At 44.5% G+C, this 21853-nt stretch overlaps 1 pseudogene; it reads left to right on the forward strand.

Annotated features, from left to right (window-relative positions):
- Nucleotides 1-1091: 1091 nt before the first annotated feature.
- LOC116459937 (small ribosomal subunit protein eS4, X isoform-like) lies at nt 1092-1847 on the forward strand (annotated as a pseudogene).
- The last annotated feature ends 20006 nt before the right edge of the window (nt 1848-21853 follow it).

The raw sequence follows: 21853 nt of genomic DNA on the forward strand, positions 1-21853 counted from the left end.
TAATGAATTTAGCATGGACACAATTCATTCCATAGCATGTATCAGCCATGTGCCATGTATGGACCTTGTTTGAATCCTGCTTGTAAGAAACCAACTGTAAAAGGACATTTATGGGACAATCAGGGAAATTATTGTTGTTGTTGTTGTTGTTGTTGTTGTTTGAGATAGGCTCTCATCTGTTATCCAGGCTGGAGGGCAGTGGTGTAATCATGGCTCACAGCAGTCTCAAACTCCTGGGCTCAAGTGATGCTCCGACCTCAGCCTCCCAAGTTGCTGGAATTGTAGGTACACACTATCAGTCCTGGCTAATTTCTTTCTTTTTTTTTTTTCTTTGTAGAGAGGGGTTCTCCATGTGTTGCCAAGGCTAGTCTAAAACTCTTGGGCTCAAGTGATTCTCCTGCCTTGGCCTCCCAAAGTGCTGGTATTACAGGTGTGAGCCACTACACCTAGCCTCATCAGGGAAATGGTAACATCACCTATTGGATACTGGATGATAGTAAGGAATCATTAATTTTTTGTAGATATACCAAAGATGTTGTGGTTGCTTTCTTAAAATTCCTTATCTCTTAGGGATACATACAGAAGTATTTACCTTTGAAATTATATAAAGCCTGGGATTTGTTTTAAAATGACATATTAGGGGTAGGAGTAGAAGTTGGAAAGGAGATATAGATGAAACTAGATCATCCATCTATCAATAACTATTGAAGGCCAGGCACTGTGGCTTATGTCTGTAATCCTAGCCCTTTGGGAGGCCAAGGTGGGTGGATCACTTGAGCCCAGGAGTTCTAGACCAGCCAGGTCAACAAAGTGATACCCAGTCTCTAAAAACTATATATATATAAATTAGTTGGGCGTGGTGGCTCACACTTGTAGAAACAGCTACTTAGGAGGCTGAGCTGGGAGGATTGCTTGAGCCCTGGGAAGTCAAGGCTGCAGTGAGCTGTGATTGTACCACTGCACTCTAGCCTGGGCAACAGAATGAGAACCTGTCTCAAAAAAACAAAATAAAACAAAATAAAACAAAAAAAAAAAATGAATTTCTACGTGCACCAGAAGACTGAGGCCATCTTTCCTTGCCTAATACAGCCATGGCTTATGGTCCCAAGAAGCATCTAAAGTGGGTAGCAGCTCCAAAGCATTGGATGCTGGATAAATTGACCAGTGTGTTTGCTCTTCGTCCATCCACCAGTCCCCACAAGTTGAGAGAGTGTCTCCCCCTCATCACTCACAGGAAATGAAGACTATTTGCATGCAGCAGTTCATTAAGATTGATGGCAAGGTCTGAACTGATAAAACCTACCCTGCTGGATTCATGGATGTCCTCAGCATTGACAAGACGGGAGAGAATTTTTGTCTGATCTATGACACCAAGGGTCGCTTTGCTGTACATCGTATTACACCTGAGGAAGCCAAGTACAAGTTGTGCAAATTGAGAAAAATCTTTGTGGGCACAAAAGGAATCCCTCATCTGGTGACTCATGTTGCTCACACCATCCGCTACCCTGATCCCTTCATCAAGGTGAATGATACCATTCATATGGATTTGGAGACTGGTAAGATTACTTGATTTCATCAAGTTACACTGGTAACCTGGGTATGGTGACTGAAGGTGCTAACCTGTGAAGAATTGGTGTGATCACCAACAGAGAGAGGCACCCTGGATCTTTTGACATGTTCGTGTGAAAGATGCCAATGGCCACAGCTTTGCCACTCGACTTTCCAATATTTTTGTTATTGGCAAGGGCAACAAACCATGGATTTCTCTTCCCTGAGGAAAGGGTATCCGCCTCACCATTACTGAAGAGAGAGACAAAAGACTGGTGGCCAAACAGAGCACTGGGTGAAATGGTCCCTGGGTGACATGTCAGATCTTTGTACGTGATTAAAAATAATGTGGTATGATTAATAGAAAAAAAAATTGAAATTGGGTTATGGGCACTTGGGGCTCTACTTCACTATTCTCTCTACATTTGTGTACGTTTGAAATTTTTCATTATAATAAAAAATCCTTTTAATGCAAGAAGGAGTGGAAGGAAGAAATAAGAAGTATTTCGACCAGACACGATGTGTAGCTCTTGTTAAACCCCGATTAAAACACACCAACTAATAAAAAGACTTTTTGAACAAATGTAACAAATTGACCATGTTCTGTGTTAGATGATATTATAAGTTACTGTTAATTTTGTTAGGTATAATTGTGCATGGGTCTTTTTTTTTTTTTTTTTTCCTGAGGCCTTGTCTGTTAGAGATACGTATCAAAGCATTTATATATGCTGGGATTTGCTTTAAAATACTGGAAAAAAAAACACACCAAAACAAGGAGGGTAGATGAAACATGATTGGCAGAATGTTGATAATTGTTAAAATTGGTCAACAGATTGGTGGAGTTTCATTACATTATCATCTGAAATTTTCTATCATAAACCACTTAAAATAAACATTCATGAGACCATCGTGTTCCAACCCAACAATGACAGGAAGAATTCATACATCCTCTTCCAAGTATCCTTGGAAGATTAATGTTTTCATGATAAAAATTTTAAAGTACTTTTGTACAGCTCTGATTCATAGCTTCCTTTTTCCTAGTCAGCAAGCAATTTCTCATTAGGATATGACTCAAGGACATACGGTTCATTGCAATGATCATCAAATCACACAGTGGGAAGAACACCGTAAAAAAAAAAATTCCCTTCCTATGGCAGAGTGTGTCATTCACAGTTTTCTGCAACTGAAACCGTTTTGAGATTTGTTTTCCAAAGACCTTGATAGTGTACAACATTATCATATGCATCCCGTAACAAAAAAGAAACTATTATCGGGCCGGGCACGGTGGCTCATGCCTGTAATCCCAACACTTTGGAAGGCCGAGGAGGGTGGATCACCTGAGGTAGGAGGTCAGGAGTTCGAGACCAGCCTGACCAACATGGTGAAATCCGTTCTCTACTAAAAATACAAAAAAATTAGCCAGGCATGGTGGCACATGCCTGTAATCCCAACTACTTGGGAGGCTGAGGCAGGAGAATCACTTGAACCTGGGAGGCAGAGGTTGCAGTGAGCCGAGATTGTGCCATTGCACTCCAGCCTGGGCAATAAGAGTGAAACTCCATTTAAAAAAAACAAAACAAAACAAACAAACAAAAATCTATCTATCTATCTATCTATCTATCTATCTATCTATCTATCTATCTATCTATAAAACAACCAGAACCAAAGTTGTTATTTTGGATCTTTGATTTTTTTTCCTTGAGAATAACGGGAGCCTTTTTATCTAATAATAAATGCACTCTTGAAGGTTGAAGCATTTTAATTATTTTTAATTATTTATTTTCATTATTTTAAGCATAGGCATTTTCAGGAATCTCATAGTCCATATTGAAATACGCAAATGAAAAAGTCATTTAAAAATTTCACCCCAGCCAGGGCTGGGTCAGAGAACACGTTGAAGTGGACAGAAAGAAAGAGTTGCTCATCTGTCTGGTGCCCCGCATAATTCATAGGTGGTGCCCAGTGGGCTTGAAAGACGGGACTAAGCAGAATTGTTTCTAAGTGGAAGTGGGAATCAGGGTGCGTGAATTTTTTGGTAGAGAACCACTGGGCTCCCTGATTTAACATTTCAGTCCACTATTCCACTCCTCCAACTGCCTTCTGTTCTGAGAGGTGTGGGCTGAGCCCGGCGAGAGCCCAGGTCCCATGTCAACTCACCTGGGCTGCAGGAAAAGGCCGCCTGCGCTCTGGGCCCTCCAGACTTGACAGCCGTGACCCCGAGCTGGTGTTTGACAAACAGACCAGACAGATACCACACAGTGCCCTGCAGTGTCTCTGCCAAGTGACACAAAAAACCAAACCATTCTGGGAAGGAGGAGCAGGTCAGTCAGTCAGCTTCTAAAAATACCCAAATAGGAGCACAGAAACATCCCATCACCCCATGTCAATCAAGAGAAAGTCACAGAAGAATATGTTTGCCAGAAAAAAAAAAAAAAGGCAGCAAGAGCGGGCAGGAGAGCCCCGAGATGAAGAAAACTTGTATGAGGGTCATTTAAATGCTGGTAGGATGGCCTTTAGGAGGCAGCTGCTTGGAGAGTCTCATAAATGGCCTTTGGGTAGTGGTGGCATTTGCATCAGGCCACCAAGGCCCTGCTGCTAGCTGGCCAGGCTTAGGGAGGGCTGCGGGCTCTGAGCGTGCTATGGGCCTCAGGCCATGCTGTGAAAAGTCAGCAAGATCACAGAGGGGCTGAGCCGGCAGGATTTTCCAGAAATCACCCAGGGCAAGAAGACTAGAGCAAATTATATGTGGGTGGTTGGAGCCCAGAGTGAGAAACTGTAACAGCAACATTTTTGCTGCACTTCTGTGCTAAAAACAGCGGGAGACGTGGACAAGGACCACTTTTGGGAGTGGGGAGCACGATCTATCTAAGCAGCATCCCATATACTGGCTCCTGTAGAGGGAGGCCCACTTAAGAGGAAATGCAAACACAAACATCCTGGGACAGCTTTAGGCGCCCATGCAGTCTAGTGTCGCACTCCCACGCTGGGCCCTTCAAATAAGCAGTGGTGGTCTCTGTAGCCCCTCAACTCGCCGTCCATTCCAGCCCAGCTGCACTGTCTCTATTCTCATGACTGAATATTCTAGTTTAGCCTGAAGTTACCTCCTTACATAGTTTATATTCAGCTTAGAGGTGTCTCCATACACAGTGAACTGTAACCCAATAGAGGTATAAACAGACTGTAAATTACTCTAGGAACAAGTAGTGGAGTCTCAGCCAATCACAACAAGCAGCCAGCTGTTCACACCGTGTGCAAATAACGCAGAAGCCAGGTGGTAACCAATCTGGCTCTTTCAGTAGTCACTGTCCCTCTCATTTTTCTGTCCCTAAATCCTCTCCAACCACGCGGAATTGCCAGTTTCTCCAAACGTTTTCTGATTTCGGAGGCTGCCAGATTTGCAAATCACTCTTTGCTTAATTAAACTCCATTGAATTCACCTTGTCTAAAGTTTTTCTTTTTTTTTTTTTTGAGACGGAGTCTTGCTCTGTTGCCCAGGCTGGAATGCAGTGGCGCAATCTCTGCTCACTGCAACCTCCGCCTCCCGGGCTCCAGCGATTCTCCTGCCTCAGCCTCCCGAGTAGCTGGGATTACAGGTGCCCACCACCATGCCCAGCTAACATGGTGGCTCACGTCTGTAACCCCAACACTTTGGGAGGCCGAGGCAGGTGGATCATTTGAGGCCAGGAGTTCGAAACCAGCCTGGCCAACATGGCGCCAGTTTTAACATAGGTCTTCCCCTGCCTTATCCTTCCTTGTCACCTAGGTTTCTAGGCACACCTGCCTCCTAGCCAGGGAGTGCTGGCCTCAGGCTTCTGAAGAGCATCACACTTCCAGAAAGCTGAAAAGGAAATTATACCTCCCTGACACATGCTCACTCCTCCTCCATCCCCATGACAAATTCCCTCCAAAATCACCACACTGCCTTTCTCTTCTCTTCCCCGTATTAAACTACATTCCCCATAATGATTAGATGAGAAACAAACACCCATTTTTCCTTCAGAAAACCCTCCTAACTTACGAACCAGAGCAAAGACCCATGCAGGACAAAAAGGAATCTTCTACAATGTGTAGATCAGAGTATCTTCAATTTGTACTTCATATTTGTGCTTTAGAATTTACAAAGACCAGCCGGGCATGGTGGCTCACACCTGTAATTCCAGCACTCTGGGAGGCTGAGGTAGGCAGATCACTTGAGGACAGGGGTTCAACACCAGCCTGTCCAACGTGGTGAAAGCCCGTCTCTACTAAAAGTATAAAAATTAGCCAGGCATGGTGGCGGATGCCTGTAATCCTAGCTACTCGGGAGGCTGAGGCAAGAGAATCACTTGAACCCAGTAAGCTGAGATCGTGCTACTGCACTCCAGCCTGGGCGCTGGAGTGAGACCCTGTCTCAAAACAAAACAAAACAAATATTTACAAAGAACTTTCCCACACGTGATCACATTTTAGTCTGACAACCACTAAGTGAGACAAGTATTACTAATCCCATGTAGATGTTTAGGCTCGAAGAGTTTAAGAGTTTAAGCAATAGTTCCAAGGTCACCCAACTACTCAATGGCAGAGCTGGGATTCTAACCTTATCATGTAATTCTGCGTAAAATCCTTCCTCCAATAAAATAATAATAATAACTACCTGTTTTGAGCATTTACTATGTGCCATGCCCTATGCTATGTACTTTACACACTTAAATTTAGTTAACCCTCAGGAAAACCCTATAAGATAAGGTTGTGCTACTATGATGCCCATCTTAGGGATGAGGAAAACTGAGGCACAAGGAGGTTAAGCAATTGCTGAGGTAACGCAGCTATACCACTCTATCCTGTAGCTTCCTAAATTTTTGCTATTCCTACTTCACTGCAAACTGCAAACTCAGGCTAGGAAACAAAATAATAAGCACCCCAATAGAAAATTTGGAAAGTACAGAGTCAACAGTTAAGACCCTGGCAAGAGGAGCTCATTTGCAAGCTCAGACCTAAAACAGCAAGCTGCAGGTGTTAGCTACTAAACCCGTGTAAACAGGTGTCACCAACTTATTTTAAGCCTCAGTGAAAAGGTTAGTCACAGTATCAGCCACAGCCAGGCAGGAAACAGATGGCACACTCCAAATTGCTTAACTGAAAAAAAAAAAAAAAAAATGTAATGAGGGGACTATTTACGGAAGTGCAGCCAGGATGAAAGGACTTTACCAGGGGTGGTGTGGCACCAGAGACAACAAACGCTGGGAGTGGTTACCCCCTCTAACTGCAAGGGCAAAGGGGCAGAATGTGGTACCGCAACCCAGTGACCACCAGAGCTGGGAGAGGGACTGCTTCCCAGAAGCTGTGGGACAAAGCCACTGCCAGGGCAGCCTTCCTCCCTTCCATCCCTGCCAGGTGCCCCCATTAGCCAGGAATGCCCAGAAGCTATCAGGCAAAGAGCTTTGATGAAGCTGTCCCTAGAGATGCATCTCCTAGGCCACAGTCAGGGTGGGGAGAGGTGAAAAATGAATGGGGATGACCCCTCTCATCCTGACCCTGCCCACACAAGGGCTTTAGCCAAAGCCACACGGTGTTTGAGCACTAGTTGTTTCAGTACCAACATGCTCTGGCTCATGTTTTCTCTAAAAACGCAACTGTGGGCCGGGCGTGGTGGCTCACACCTCTAATCCCAGCACTTTGGGAGGCCGAGGTGGGTGGATCACCTGAGGTCAGGAGTACGAGACCAGCCTGACCAACACGTAGAAACACCGTCTCTACTAAAAATACAAAATTAGCCAGGCGTGGTGGCACATGCCTGTAATTCCAGCTACCCGGAAGGCTGAATCGCTTGAACCTGGGAGGCAGAGGTTGCGGTGAGCTGAGATCACACCATTGCACTCCAGCCTGGGCAACAAGAGCGAAACTCCGTCTCAAAAAAAAAAAAAAAAAAAAATTGTGTTAAGCACACCAAACATTAAAAGGAGCACCAATATCTTTTCCCAGAGGCTGTGCCGTCTTCCCTTTCTTGTGGCGTTCAATCAGTGACTGCAGGGCCTTACTGCCTGGCCTCATATATTAAACAGGACTTCCTTCTTGGTTCCTCCACCTTGATCAAGAATGGGTTGGTTCCTCAAAAAATAATCATAGGACTGCCATATTGAGAGGTGATAGCATGCTGGCAGTCCTCACAGCCCTTGCTCGCTCTTGGCGCCTCCTCTGCCTGGGCTCCCACTTTGGCGGCACTTGAGGAGCCCTTCAGCCCACCTCTGCACTCTGAGAGGCCCTTTCTGCGCTGGCCAAGGCCAGAGCCAGCTCCCTCAGTTTGCAGGGAGGTGTGGAGGGAGAGGCGCAAGCGGGAACCAGGGCTGCGTACAGCGCTTGTGGGCCAGCTGGAGTTCCGGGTGGGCGTGCGCTTGTCGGGCCCCACACTCGGAGCAGCCGGCCGGCACTGCAGGCCCCAGGCAATGAGAGACTTAGCACCCGGGCCAGCGGCTGCGGAGGGTGTACTGGGTCCCCCAGCAGTGCTAGCCCACCGGCGCTGCGCTCGATTTCTTACCAGGCCTTAGCTCGCAGGGCAGGGCTCGGGACCTGCAGCCCGCCATGCCTGAGCCTCCCACCCCCTCCATGGGCTCCTGTGCGGTCCAAACCTCCCTGAGGAGCACCACCCCCTGCTCCACAGCGCCCAGTCCCATCGACCGCCCAAGGGCTGAGGAGTGCGGACGCACGGTGCGGAACTGGCAGGCAGCTCCACCTGCAGCCCTGGTGCAGGATCCACTGGGTGAAGCCAGCTGGGCTCCTGAGTCTGGTGAAGACGTGGAGAACCTTTATGTCTAGCTCAGGGATTGTAAATATACCAATCAGCACTCTGTATCTAGCTCAAGGTTTGTAAACACACCAATCAGCACCCTGTGTCTATCTCAAGGTTTGTGAATGCACCAATCCACACTCTGTATGTAGCTAATCTGGTAGGGACGGGAGAACTTTTACGTCTAGCTCAGGGATTGTAAATACACCAATCGGCGCTCTGTATCTAGCTCAAGGTTTGTAAACACATCAATCAGCACCCTGTGTCTGGCTCAGGGTTTGGGAATGCACCAATCCACACTCTGTATGTAGCTAATCTGGTAGGGACGTGGAGAACCTTTGTGTCTAGCTCAGGGATTGTAAACGCACCAATCAGCACCCTGTCAAAACAGACCACTTGGCTCTACCAATCAGCAGGATGTGGGTGGGGCCAGATAAGAGAATAAAAGCAGGCTGCCGGAGCCAGCGGGCCAATCCGCCAGGGTCGTCTTCCACAGTGTGAAAGCTTTGTTTTTTTGCTCTTTGCAATAAGTGTTGTTATTGCTCTCTGGGTCCACGCTGTTTTTATGAGCTGTAGCACTGACTTGCAAGGTTTGCAGTTTCATTTGTAAAGCCTGCAAGACCAGGAGACAACTGGGAGGAATGAAAAACTCCAAATGCACCACCTTAAGAGTTGTAACACTCACCGCGAAGGTTTGTAGCTTCATTCCTGAGCTAGTGAGACCACGAACCCACCAGAAGAAAGAAACTCCGAACATACCTGAACATCATAAGAAATAAACTACAGACACGCTGCCTTTAAGAACTGTAATACTGTGAGGGTCCGCAGCTTCATTCTTGAGGTCAGTGAGACCAAGAACCCACCAATTCTGGACACAATATGATCCAGCATTCCTACTTCTAGGTATATATCCACAAAAAGTGAAATCAGTGCGTGGAAGAGATATCTGCACCTTTGTGTTCATTGCAGCGTTAATCACACAGTAGCTAAAATATAGAAACAATCTAAGTGCCTATTCACAGGGGGATGGTTAAACAAAATGGGACACAAATTTTATGCATATATGTGTATATATTAGTATTCAGAAAAGAAAATGTTTGTAACAGATGAGAACATTATGCTAAATGAAATAAGGCAGACACAAAGACAAATACTGCATGATCTCACTTATATGTGGAATCTAAAAATGTCAAACTCAGTATAATGGGGTTGGGGGTGCTGGGAAGTGAGGGGAAATGGGGACGTGGTCAAAGGATAAAAACCTGCAGTTGTAAGAGGAATCAGTTCTGAGGCTCTAACAAACAGCCTGGTGGTTATATTTAATAATCCTGTATTATATACTTGAAATTTGCTAAGAGCAAGTGGAGTGTTTTCATCACAAGGAACGAAACAGTAACTAAGGTGACATTTGTGTTTAACTTGATGCTAGTAGTCATTTTAGAATATATATTTATATCAAATTATTGTGTTGTATGCCTTTATATTTTTTGTCAATTATATTTCAATAAAGCCAAGGGAAAAAAATCCGCTTCCCCAAAAGAAAGATGAGTTGAAGCAAGATCTGAGAGCTGTGTTTCTCTTCTGCATCTGTCTTTTTACTTTCAGCTTCTCTCACTTTTTTTTAAAAAAATGTAATTCAAGAGGAAGGCAGTAACACAGAGCAAATCAATTTCCAGACCGGCTGTGCTTACACAGTCCTGGAGCAGACAGCGTCTAGTTGTCAACGTAGGCAGAGGTGACAACTGCACCAACACCTCTGATAGGGAGTTGTGTCTGCCTGCCAAGCATTTAGAGTGGGAAAGGAGGAAAGGAGAGGGCGGGAAACGCACGCACAGCTCAGGCTGTCACCATGGAAGGGGGAGAGGAAGGGCTTTCTCCTGATAATCAGGAAAACAGAGAGAGTAGAGGTAAGCAAGCTTGAAAACAAAAAGCAACTTCCAGGGCCCCAAGGCAATGGAGGGCCTGCTTATGGCCAAACCGTGAGGCCCACAGCAACCTGGTGTGGCCCTCCCAGCCTGCTGGGCCATTTAGGAGACCGAGAATCTCAAAAGTCCAAGTGACGACTGTAACGTTTGGGCAGGCGAGGGAGGGGGGCTGACTGGAAGAGGAATTTATATATATAGTTAGCAATAAAAATGGGTTTTATTTAACTTGAATGGGGTCGGGGTGGGGGCTTTCTTGCTTCCTGTATCACCTGTCAGTCAGCTTCATCTCCCAAGGCACCTTTAACATCAAAATCCTGATACTGTTTGACAAGAACTGCTCTCAAGTGAAGAACGATTTCACGAAATGCCAAATCAGGATGAGGCCCATATTTAAAGACTAGCGTGTCCCCAAAACACTGGAGTAAAGGTGGGATATGAGGAATTGTAAATGGCCAAATCCTGGTTTCTTAGACTTGTCTTTGGGGTCCCACATGTTTTTCCTTACTCACTGTTTTCACAAAGCATCCATGGTAACAACCAGGGACTCAGTAAAGAGAGAAGTCAAAAAGATCACCATAAAAATGCCCAGTGGGGTCATAGGTCTGGGCCGTCCCACCTCTAATTTCCCTCTGCTATTGGCACACTCTTCAGCTTGGTTGCTCACTCAGGCCCCAAACCACGAAGTCATCTTGGACTCTTCCCTTTCCTCACCATTCCGCATCCAAGTCATCAGATTTGTCTTAAAAGTCAAATAAAAAATATTTACAGCCGGGCGTGGTGGCTCACGCCTATAATCCCAGCACTTTGGGAGGCTGAGGCGGTGGATCACCTGAGATATGGAGTACCGAGACCAGCCTGACCAGCATGGTGAAATCCCGTCTCTACTAAAAATACAAAAATTAACAGGGCATGGTGGCACACGCCTGTAGTCCCAGCTACTCAGGAGGCTGAGGCAGGAGAATCGCTTGAACCCGGGAGGCGGAGGTTGCAGTGAGCCAAGAACATGCCACTGTACTCCAGCCTGGGTGACACAGTGAGACTTCATCTCAAAAAAAAAAAAAAATTTAATGTGCAGCAAGAATCAAGATACTGGGGGATTGCAGCCGGGTGCAGTGGCTCACGCCTATAATCTCAGCACTTTGGGAGGCCGAGGTAGGCGGATCTCCTGAGGTCAGGAGTTCGAGACCAGCCTGGCCACCATGGGGAAACCCTGTCTCTATTACAAATACAAAAATTAGCCGGGCATGGTGGTACGCACCTGTAATCCCCGCCACTCAGGAGGCTGAGGCAAGAGAATCGCTTGAACCCAGGAGGCGGAGGTTGCAGTGAGCTGAAATTTCGCCATTGCTTTCCAGCCTAGGGGACAAGAGAGAGACTTCGTCTCAAAAAAACAAAAAAAAAAGAGAGAAAGATACTGGGGGATTGCAGGCATGAGGGCCTCACCGTCAAAGAGTTTCCAATCTTATCAGGGGAGACAATAATAAGCACATAAATAAATAAAATTCCCTCCAATTATACATAAGCCTGCTCTCATCTGTTAGGTAAAAGAAACTGGCTTAATTCTAGCTATGGAAAAGACTTACAAGGGGTTATGCTTAGTGGTTCAAAAATGTCATCAAGGACTGGAGTTCTTTCCTCCTCTCTTGTTTTGCTGTATCCTAAGATTAGAAGCAAGATGGCTGCAGCAGCTCCAGGCATCCATTCAGGTATAACCACAGCCAGAGGGAGAAGAGGCCTTTTCTTCCTGCGGCTCCCCAAGGAGAGAGGGACTATTCGCTAAAAGATCTCACAGACTTCTTTTCATGTCTCCTTAACTAGAATTGGGTCACTTGCGCATCCCAGAACCAAAAACTGGCAGAGGGAATCGAATTAACCTTTGATCAAACAGGATGGAGTCTCTGCCCCAAGGAGGTATGTAGGAAGATGAAATCTGACCAGAATTAGGGTTCCTTTAAGGAGGAAGAAGAGGGAAACAAATTCTGGGTTGGCAGCCAACGATATTGACAACACTAAGAGGGCATTTAAAAACCCAATAGGGTAATGAGACAGAGGGCTCAGGAAAGGCTGCCCTAGATCTTGTCCCCATTGCCAGTGCCTGGGGCTATGGCAGGAGCGCCCTGACTGGTCTTCCAGCTACTAGCCTGCTCTCTCCTGCTCTCTCTCACCCCCTGCACCCATTTTCCACACCCTCCCATTGGATCTGCCTAAAATGCAAATCGCCTCACCTTATTTTCTTGCTTAAAACGCTCCTGTAGCGTTACTTCATGTGGAATAAAAAGGCAAACTTTTTAGCAAGAGATGATAATTTAGTACTTCCCACATGCAGGGCACTATTCTAAGCACTGTCTACTGTGTTATTTAACTTACCTCTCACAACAGCACTCCCATGGAAATGCTATTCTAGCCCCATTATACGAGAGGCAGTCGGGCACTGGGATGTTCAACTTGTCCGTCTGTGAGTTTCCTGTTGCTGCTGTGACACATTACCACAAACCTAGTGATTTATTTATGCATTATTATTATTTGTTTGTTTTTGAGACAGAGTCTCACTCTGTAGGCCAGGCTGGAGTGCAGTGGCACGATCCTGGCTTGCTGCAACCTCTGCCTCCCAGGTTCAAGCTATTCTCCTGCCTCAGCCTCTGGAGTAGCTGGGATTACAAGTGTGCACCACCACACCCAGCTAATTTTTGTATTTTTAATAGAGATGGGGTTTCGCCATGTTGGCCAAGCTGGTCTCAAATTCCTTGCCTCAAGTGATCTGTCACCGCGGCCTCCCGAAGTGCTGGGATTACAGGTGTGAGCCACCGCACCCGGCCCAAACCTAGTGCTTTAAAATAACACAAATTTGTTATCTTACTGTTCTGGAGTCAGAAGTCCACAGTCAGTTTCCCTGAGCTAAAATGAAGGTGCCTGCAGGGCTGCATTCATTCTGGAGGCTCTAGAGGCAAATCCATTTTCTCACCGCTCCCCTCTTCTAGGGCTGCCTGCATTCTCGCCACAAGGCTACAATCACTCGACCTGTGAGTCCATCATCCATTTCCTCCTCTCTTTTCTGACTTTCTGCCTCCTTTTTTTAAGGGCCATTGTGATTACATTAGCCTCGCTCAGATAATCCAGGATCATCTTCCCTTCTCAAGATCCTTAACTTAATCACATCTGCAAAATCCCTTTGCTGGGTAAGGTAACATAGTCACAAGATACAGAGATTAGGAGAGCAGCATCTTTGGAGAGCCGTTATTCTGTCTTCCACTCCTCAGCTCATATGGCAAGAAAGGAGTGGAACCAAGCTTTGAACTCAGCTTCTGCAGGCTCTGCAGCTCCCAGAAGGAGCCATGGGAGTTGGCTTGCTGCACCCTCTCCCAACCTGGTTGTTTTGTCTTCCACCTGAAAAGCCTTTCTTGCATATCCCAGCCCCTCCCAGGGCTAATTCCCACTTGCCCTTAGGACTCAGCTCAAAGTGTGATCTCTTTTAGAAAGCCTGCCATGGTTATGCCTTCACGCATCAGCTAGACTGTCTGTCTCTCCTCCAGGCTCCCAGGTCACCAGAGCTTCCTAACTTATAACATATCATATATCACTTATACCTAACTTCAAATGGGAATGGGCTTCCCACAGAGTGCCTAGAACTCAGCAAATACTGGTTAGTTGGTGGGTTGGTGGGATGGTTGGTTGGTTGGTTGGTTGAATGAATGAATGATTGAGCTGAGGGTAAGACATTTGAAAGGAGAGACATATGATAACAGCTAATAGACATTAGGGAAGGATTTTTTGGCAACAGTCTTTTGAAAACTGTTCTAGGGTGGAGGTACACCTCAGGGTATAGAATGACTTATACTTTCAAGAACCAAAAGGGATCCAGGTGGGGCCCCCAATAAGGAACCAGTAAGTGGACATCTCAGGCTGCTCTAGTTTTTCAATTCAATTACCAGGTGAGAAAGAAAGCGAGTTTCAGGGCAGGAGCTAGGTTTCAGAATAAAGAGTGAGTACCTGGTGGTGGTGTGTCTCTTGGGACAGGTGAGTGATAGACCAGGCACGATTTCAGAACCCAGAAAGACAAGCCTTTAGCCACTCCCCACCTTGGGAACTTTCAATTCGTTAGAGCTTGAAGCCTACATTACATACACACACATACGCACACACACATGCATGCACACACATTGAAGCAAAAAGAAATTAAGTTCACTGCCACAATCATAGAACTAGTCAGTGGCAGAACCAGGCTGTGAACCCAAACTGGCTGAGTTCAGCTCTGTGTGCTTACCATTGCCTGTCACTGCCTGTCACGCTGCCTGTCAAATACCAGTTGTATTCTGACCACACTGCCTGTGAAATACCAGTTGTGTTTTATTTTTTTATTTCAGATTCAGGAGGTACATGTGCTTGTTCATTACATGGGTATTACATGCATAGTGGTGGGAGTTGGGCTTCTAGTGTCTTCATCACCCACATATTGGACATTCTACCCAGTAGGTAATTTTTCAACCCAGCCTCCCATCCCGTTAGAGTCCCCAGAGTCTATTTTCTCCATCTTTATGTTCATGTGTACCACCAATTACGTTTTATTTTTAAAATAAAGCAATATCTGGGGATTTTGGAGCCTGATCTAGTGGACATAAAGCCCACAGAGAGAAATAAAGTCAAGGAGAAGACAGAGGAAGAAGGAGTGAGTACTCACTGCAAAGAACATGTCTCAAAACCAGAAGTCAGAAGGCCCAGGGTATCAGGCCAGTCCTTCATGCTCTAAGTGGATTTCCTTCTCAAACTCCGCAATGACCATTCAGTGAGTGTTAGAGTTTTGACCTGATGGAAAGGATTCTTATATGTAAAAAACACTGGCCAGGAGCAGTGGCTCACGCCTGTAATCCCAGCATTCTGGGAGGCTGAGGTGGGCGGATCACCTGGGGTTAGGAGTTGAGACCAGCCGGGCCAACCCCGTCTCTACTAAAAATACAAAAACTTAGCCAGGAATGCTGGCAGGTGCCTGTAATCCCAGCTACTTGAGAGGCTGAGGCAGAAGAATTGCTTGAACACAGGAGGCGGAGGTTACAGTGAGCTGAAATCATGCCATTGCACTCCAGCCTGGGCAACAAGAGCAAGACTCTGTCTTAAAAAAAAAATTACATTATAATTCTATCTTATTAGGTCCGGTAAACAAGAGGCAGGATGAGTTCTCACCCAAAAGAGCATATTTATGTCAACTCTGGAGTTCACCAAAGCATTGAATAAATCATTGCACCAATGCATTGAATAAATCGAAGCTTCCTAAAAGGCTCACCTAATATTCTAAATTATGTTTTTATCAAAATAAATATAAAACACTCCTGTGCTAGGAAAGTTAAAGTGCCGACATATATTGATACATACCAGGGCTCTCTTACGCAAACCGAGTACACTTCTGTCGGATCATAGAAGGACTAGGGCTTTAATTCTTATTTTCCCCAAAGAGGTATTTATACGCACCACAGGTGGAGAGTGGCAAAGGTGCAGGGGCCAGGAGAGGCCTTGGAGGAGCAGGGAGCAGTCCAACGTGGCTGGCATGGTTGGGGCTGGGCAGGAGAAGAGGCTGATGATCCAACGAGGCCATGCATGCCCAGATAAGGAGCTTGGACATCTCTCACAGGAAATCCGGAGCCCTTGAAGGTCAGGGCAATGCAAGGACCCTTGGCCCTTCCAGCTGCCAACAGTAGATGCAAAGCAGAGTCGTGGAATGATGAGAAAGTGCAGAGAAAGTGAGCTCAGTCTCCACTGCTCAGTCACTGCTCAGCTCTGAGAGGCAGGGTTTGTCACCTCACTTCTAGAGTCTCAGGTACCTGATGAAGTGCCATAAAGGCAGAGATGTCAATAAACTATTTAGCTGCCAGTGAAAAATAAGACATTCTCAAACATGAAGCATATAGTAATATGTAAAGGTACATCATGTATGTGATACACACTAACCTTGCAGACTTACTTAAAACAATCATGAATCATGTTCTGTATTCTCCATTCCTTCATCTGATAATAGTAATTCTTGGTAATGAGAAAAATACCCAGGCAGGTAATCAATTTAATGGCTGTCAGTTGTGTTTTCAATTGTCACTAGACTATGCCTAGCCTATTTAAGGCACTTCAAAAATTAAATCTTTTCCTGAAAAGGTGAATTTTTAGTAAAGAACCAAATAAACTTTCAAATTGTATTATCTGAACATTATTGTTACGGTAGCTGGAATTCTTGATAAAAATTCCAGGAAACCTAGTTGTGAGGCGAAATGAATACTGCACATTGGGAGATAACCTGGATCACTGAGAATCACTCTGGACTTTAAAAAAAAAAAATCTTGATGATCCATCACACTCCAGGCCATTTATATGCAAGCCAGTTGGCTCAGCATCTCTGGGGGAGGACCTGGGCATCAGTATTTATTTCCTAAAACTCCCAGGTGTCTTCAGTGAGCAGGTGGCAACCAAGCTGAATATAGAATCACCTGGAGATTTTTTACACTACTGACATCTGCCTGCACGCCCCCAGCCCACCCCCTACCCCCGCCGCCCCCGCTGCCCCCGCACACACCACACCAGAGATTCTGATCCAGTTGATCTGAACAGGGACCTGGCTTTTCGTTTTTTTGTTTTGTTTTGTTTTGTTTTGTTTTGTTTTGTTTTGTTTTGTTTTTTGAGACAGGGTCTCGCTCTGTTGCCCCAGCTGGAGTGCAGTGGCACAATCACAGCTCACTGCAGCCTTGACTTCCCTGGGTTCAGGCGATCCTCCCACCTCAGTCTCCTGAGGAGCTGGGACCACAGGCACGTACCACCACATACGGCTAATTTTTGTATTTTTTGTAGAGATGGAGTTCCATCATGTTGCCCAGGCTGGCCTTGATCTCCTGGGCTCAAGCGATCTGCTCGCCTTGGATGGGCATTGTTTAAGGTGCTGGCTGAGGGGTCTACTGTGCAGTCAGGGTTGGGGTTCTCTGGCCTAAAGCGACCTCTCTAATAAATCAGTCCAGGCCAATGAACCACCTCTGGATCTTGCCTTTCCCACATTCTCCAATCTTTTGGCAGCCAGCAATGATAGGGTGAGGTGAAACTACTTTTTCCCTCTCTAATTTGCGAGTGAATTAAATCCATCACCACCTTGAGCTGTTAACCATTTTTACCTCGATGCAAATTACCTGTGGGGCAGCAGCCCTTTGGGAAGTTATCCCAGTTGATTGTTAGCTGGTATCAGAAATGTATCAACCCAGTTCCTTCCTCTGAATCATTCCCTCCCTTCTTGGAATCCACAGAACTTTCTCATTGGCTCATATGCAGTTCACTTGTGGTATAGTTAGCTAAGGGTGCAGTGGGAGAGTGGCCTTGAGCAAACCAGGCATGTGGCAATCCCCAAAAGTGGTTGGTTGTAAGGATGAATGAAGGGAAAGATACCTTTGTGAGTGGAGGTGCAAGAATATGAAGTTTGCACCCTGTGCAGTAATAGGAATTGTGTATCAATCACTTGAGGCTTTAGAGAAGTTAAGTAGCTTGCCCAAGGCCACAAGGTAGATGACCACATCTGGATTCAAATCCAGGTATCTATGAATCCAGTGTTTGTTCATTTTTCTCTGAGTCGCATTGGCATCTTGTAGAAATAGGCCCTAAATCAGGTATTTGAAACCCCTGGGGCTAGAGTGGCTTGGAATTTAGAACATTTTGGATTTTAGAAGGGTAAATACATTAATATCTGTACTGCGAAACATATAAATATTTATCCCAAATGGGATTTAAAAAAAAATAAAAGCCTCCCATCAGCCTCCTGTCAATTCAGAACAGATCGTACCAGCAAGTTTGGGGGTTAAAGACCTTTTTTTGGATTTGGGAAATGCAGATAAGGGATTGTGAACATGAGCATCAAAGAAAACAATTGCACATAGTGGCAAACATCTATTGGACAGTGAATGTTTGCCAGGCTTTCTGCAAAGCTCTGTACATGTGCGGCCCTCGCAACCAGCTTGCAAGGTAAGTGCTATTGATTACTATCCCTATTCTAAAAATCAGGAAACTGAGGCATGGATGGGCTAAATAACTTGTTCGAGGTCATATGACTAATAAATCCACTCATTTGTTCCATCTCCATTGAAGTTGAAAGCTTATAGTTGAAAATTTTTGTAAAATCATCCACTCTAGAGAAAACCTTTTTTTCTTATTGAATGATTAAAATGTATCCAGAATGACTGGCTGGCACTGCACTCTGATTTCAAAGTCTTTGCTTTACAGCTTTATGTTTGCCTTCTCTTTTTATTGCCTGTCTTGTATTAACAGCAGCCAATTCACACAAAACAGCTGTAGGTTGTCTCCTTTGCACACTGATAAAAGTCTCAGGAGGTTTCAGGGGGAAACCTTGTGCAAAGTACTGGCTCCATCAAAATGAGATCCACTTCCAATAAAGCAGGATACAATGTGGATTTCTATTAAAACAGTATTATAAAATTAAAGTTGGATGATTGAGGAAGGCTTTTGCTTAGTAATGAGACTCTGTGGGGATGCAGAAGTTGGCCATAAACAGTGTGTTTTGTCTTCTGCATAACTCAGTTTCCTCTGCTCTGATAACCTGTACCTTCCCAAAGCAATCTAATGAAATTCACGGGAGTGGTTTCCTACTACTGTGCCAAACATTGTTTAGAATGCACTTTAAATACTCTCAAAGATTTAAAAGAAAAGCATCGATGTTCTAATAATTATTAAAACACATCCTCAGAATCCATATAACCATTCAAAAATCAAGGAGAACAATGTCCTTTGTTTAGTTAACCTTTCACCTTTTTTGCCTCATCAGAACTTAAAACTATTAGGCAAAACATATATAACCCTAGTGACATGCATTTATTTTGTGATTAACTGAATTTTTTATTATTTCAGAATAGTAGAATATTGTTGTTTTTTCACAAATATGTTGTTTAAAGGTTTGTTGTTATCTTAAGAGTGATTTTATTAAGCCTGTGTAAAGAGAATGTCCAGATACTGAAATCCAATAGGAAGAAAGGTTTGTCTATAGGAATTCAGTGTAAAAGCAGCTTTGAACCAATTTATTCTTAAATAAATAAATAAGTGTCCTTATGCTGGGTTGGCTTGCCCTACAACATGGGCTGCTTTCTTCTTCACAAAGCTCCCCCTGCTGTTTAATAAAGTCTAACTTTCCCCAATTCTTTCTGAACCTGAAGTGCTTCTAATGATCCTACGAAGTTATCTACTGATGCCTCACATTTTATTACCAAAGCTAGAGCATTTGGCCAAATTTTGCGAAACATTGAGAACACAGTAATTCTTTAACAAATGCTTGTTGAATGAATTAGGATATTCCTGTCAACCTCACACCATAAGCCCAGCAACCAAGACAGAAAGAGGTGATGTAGCTCTCAGCTTACACCTACTGTCCATGTGACCTTGGGCAAGTCACGGCACTTCGTTCATTTATTTATTTATTCAACATTTATTGATTGTTAATCTATACCAGGCACTATGCCAGGTGCTAGGGACACAATGGTGGGCAGATAGGTGTGCTTCCTACCCTCACAGACCTTCTGAATCAAGGGGCTCTCAAACCTCGGTGTGTGTCAGATTCACTCAGAGGCCTTGATAAAATATACATGGCTGGGCCCCACCTCCAGAGTATCTGATTCAGTGGGCTGGGGTGGGGTCTGAGAATTTGCATGTCTAACAAGTTCCCAAGTGAGGGTGATACTGCTGGTCTGTGGGCCACACTTTGAGAACCGCTGGCTTTAAGAGGAACAGTCACAATAGTATGATAAATGCTGTGATGAGTCCTGGGTGAAACAGGGGCACAGAGCAAAGGATTAATCTAGTCTATGGGGATAGAGAAAGTTCTCCCAGACACATGCATTTAATCAATCCTAAGACCTTAACATCTCAGGCGTTGGGATACAATAAACACTGATCCTTCCTTTTTACACTTTAACGTCTCCAAGATCACAATGCATTTGATGAAATACTGTAACAACATTTAAGCAGAAAGGGTAATCAAGACAATGTGGTGCTGGCACACGGAGACATGTATAAATCAATGGAATAGAATAGAGTCCAGAAGTAAATCCGTATACCCATGGTTAATTGATTTTTGACAAGGGTGCTGAGATCATTCAATGGGAAAAGGGCAGTCTTTTCAACTAATGGTGTGGAGATAACAGGATAGCTACATGCAAAAGAATGGAGTTGGATCCTCTACCCAAAACATATCCAAAAAATTAACTCAAAATGGGTCGAAGACCTAAATGTAAGAGCAAGAGTTATAAAACCCTTGGAAGAAAATAGAGGTAGATCTTCATGACCTTAGATTTGGCAAAAGATTCTTAAATATGACAACAAAATTATGAAAAACAAAAGAAAAAATAGATAAATTTCATCAAAATTAAAAGCTTTTATGTTTCAAAGGACACCACCAGTAAAGTGAAAAGATAACCCACAGAATGGGAGAAAATGTTTGCAAATCATACATCTGATAAGGGACTTGTATCTAGGATATTTAACGAACTCTTAAGAAGACAATCCAATTAGAAATGGGTAAAATACCTGAATACACTCTTCCTCAAAGAAGATATACAAGTGGCCAAAAAGCACATGACAAAATGCGCAGCATCACTAGACACCAAGGAAATGCAAATCAAAACCACGATAATACTTCACACACACTAGGATGATTATGATTTTTAAAATGGCAGATAGTAAGTGTTAGCAACATGTAGAGAAATTAGACATTTGCACACTGCTGGTAGGAATGTAAAATGGTGCAGCTGCTTTAGAAAACAGATGGCAGTTCCTCAACCGATTAAACAGAGGTACTATATGACCCAGCAATTCTACTTCGAGATATATATCTAAGAGAAATAAAACCATCTGTCCACACAGAAACTTGTACAAGAATGTTTACAGGGCCAGGTACAGTGGCTCATGCCTGTAATCCCAGCACTTTGGGAGGCCGAGGCAGGTGGATCACCTGAGGTCAAGGGTTCAAGACCAGCCTGGCCAACATGCTGAAACCCCGTCTCTACTAAAAATACAAAAATTAGCCGAGCATGGTGGCGGCCGACTGCAATTCCAGCTACTCAGGAGGCTGAGGCAGGAGAATTGCCTGAACCTAGGAGGCAGAGGTTGCAGTGAGCCGAGATCATGCCACTGCACTCCAGCATGGGCTACAAGGTGAAATTCCATCTCAAAAAAAGAATGTTTATAGCAGCATTATTTGTAATCGCCAAAAGATGAAAACAACCCAATTGTCCAGGGTTACACATGGACAAATGGAGAACCAAAATAAAGCATGGAAAATCATTCCACTATAAAAAGGAATAAAATATTGATACATGCTTCAACAAAGATGAACCTTAAAAATATTATGCCAAGCGAAAGAAGTGTCACAAAAGACCACATACTATAAGATTCAGTCTGTATGAATATCCTAAACAGGGAAAGTTATAGAGACAGACAGTAGATTACTGGTTGCTTAGGGTTGGGAGTGGAAAAGGGAGAGGCAGAGAGGTGATAGCTTAAAACTAAGGGATTTATTTTCAGGGCAGTGAAAATCATCTAAAATGGACGATCGTGATAGCTGCACATATCTGTGACTACGAAAACCACTGAACTGTGTACT

Source organism: Hylobates moloch, unplaced genomic scaffold (genome assembly GCF_009828535.3).
Source record: "Hylobates moloch isolate HMO894 unplaced genomic scaffold, HMol_V3 SCAFFOLD_20, whole genome shotgun sequence".
Taxonomy (NCBI): domain Eukaryota; kingdom Metazoa; phylum Chordata; class Mammalia; order Primates; family Hylobatidae; genus Hylobates; species Hylobates moloch.